The sequence below is a fragment of the Alligator sinensis genome, unplaced genomic scaffold, assembly GCF_000455745.1.
Source record: "Alligator sinensis unplaced genomic scaffold, ASM45574v1 scaffold94_1, whole genome shotgun sequence".
NCBI classification, from domain to species: Eukaryota; Metazoa; Chordata; order Crocodylia; family Alligatoridae; genus Alligator; species Alligator sinensis.
Window position 1 is genome coordinate 26,506 of NW_005842073.1, and position 2,432 is coordinate 28,937.

The following is a 2,432-nucleotide window of genomic DNA, read 5'->3' on the forward strand; positions in this document are numbered from 1 at the left end:
TCATGGGGGGGGGGGCACCCCACCGACCTGGACGTGGTAGCGGGTAACGTTCACTGGCCCATCCCACTTCCAGCGCTTGCTGCAGGCCAAGTTAGCCACAAATCCCACGCGTGGCACGACGGCCACCCACCAAGGGCCAGTGCGGAACAACTTCTGCTGGCTATAATAGGGGTTTCATACTGCTCCTGGAACCCAAGAGTGTATCAGCTGGGGCTGACACAAGCCCAGCGCAATGGGGCATGGCCTCACCGCCACCTACGAAATCGTGGGGCAATTCCACCTACTCTCGAAGCCATAGAAGCTTGCGTAGAAGTTTACGGGGGAGAGAGCACTATTACCCTCCGGCTCCTCCTCAACCCGCTAGCCACCCAACCAGCCGGGAACATCCTAAGCCAACTTCCGCAGCTACAAGCCCTCGTGAAATCAATGACTACAGACTCAGCTGACGCACCGAACCGTCTCACCGCATACCCAGTTGAGCCCCAACAACCGAGGCGCTACGAACCCAATCCTCGGTGAGAATCACAGCCGCTACCCCAAAGAACACCTGAGGAAAGAGCCATGTTCGGGTTTCTCCTGAACCACTCCAGGCTCACGAAACAGCAATTGCGCATCCTAGGGGATGAGGGTCAACGACATCTGGCGTCTGAACTGGGCTTCAAGTACCAAGATTACCAATCTTAGCCCATCACAACTGGTTAACTTGTCGTTCTGCCCTATGAGAAAATTCCCTTTAGTTGACCCCGTTACTGCTCTCAATTTCCACCCCCCCCAGGTCCAGCACCGGGCGGCGTGAAAGCGGCAGAGTTGCGGAGACGGCGGCGCGCTGACTCCTGGCGCCATGACGAGACTGTTTGCGGTCGTCGCAATCATACTCGCTGCAGCCACGACGTCACAGCAGTCCAATGAGGCAGACCTGACGGCACCGAACACCACCAACTCGGTTCCTCCTGGCTTATGTATTTGTTAACCCCTTTAATAACCTTGTTAATGCCCCTCTTTGCTGTTTGTATAGGTATTGGAGCAATCCGTTATCTCTTCCAGTATGTTAGAACCAAAGTTATGACACAAAATTATCTCTAACCTAAACCCTTTGTCTATTGTGCCATGGCCAAGGGGGCATGTCATAACCAAGTCGAGCAAGTGCCCATGTCACAATAGACCGTATGGACTGATCTCCACTCCCAAATTTGGTCATGGAAGCGTGCTGTGACATCAGCCATTCCGCGCTCTACTTAGCAGCCCGTCATTGGCTACTCTAAACGTATAAAAGTCCGTGCAGTTTCCCCCCACGTTGGAGAACTCCGGATACACCTCGGAGTAAACTTGGCGGACTGATCACCCATCAACGACTCCCCGTCACTGACCTCCCCGACGTACCCCCTTTCCTGCGTGCTCGGTAATTCATTTATGGAACGTCTCGTCTCGCTTCAAGGGCTCTTGCTACGTTTCTCTCGCTACATTTGTAACTCGATTGTAACTGCAATTAAGCCAGTTCATCCTACACTGCACACATCAGTAGCGTAAGTAAACAACCTTGTTGCAACCAATACGCATCTGTACCTAATTCCACTCCACGCGTCAAAGTACCCACCTGACGGTTCGGGCTCCTGGCCACAGCCCGGCAGCCGGTCGGCCACCACAATACTATGCTACAGACATCAAACATTTTCTAATTTAATGACCTTCATTCACCATTTGACTTTTATTCATCTTGACTCATGATTTTCCTCTATTTAACTCTATTATTGGTTGCCACTGGGACAGCATCTTTTACTAAGCGGGACAATAGATGGGGTAACTCAACCCTGCTGTTATTGCTGTTATTGTTTCTGTTCATATGGAAGCTAATAACAATTACTAACTTGACACCCTTGCTCCTTCCCAATAGATCTGACATGAATTCCTTCTATTATTATCCAGCAAGGTATATGTAGCCCAGATAACTTGGGTATATACTCTCCTTCTCCATTTGAAGGGGATTGTTAGCTGGCAGGTGTGTTGTGGGGTGGGCACTGCAGACCGCTCAGTTTCCCTCCATCCCTATAGAACCAGGCCAGGACAGTCAGCAGACTTAACTATATACACATGTATAGTGTATATAGTTAAGGGTGATGATGTTGTGGTCAAGGAGCTCCTGCAGATGCAGCCGGACCTCTCCCATCTCAGCCAGTGGTATGTGATATGATCTTTCACAAAAGGGTCTGGGATCGCTAAGGCATATCTGGTGCTCAACTCCTTTTGCCTCCCCTACATTCCAGTCCTGCAGGGAAAATACGTTGGCCTGGTCCTGGAGTTTTTTCTGTAATTGGACCTTCCATTCCTCAGGTGCGGGGGAACCCCCAAAGAAAAACCAGTTAGGATCGATGTGCAGGGCACTGTCCTTTTTTTCCCAGATTCACCATGTCTGCTTCCCATACAGGGGCCACTTT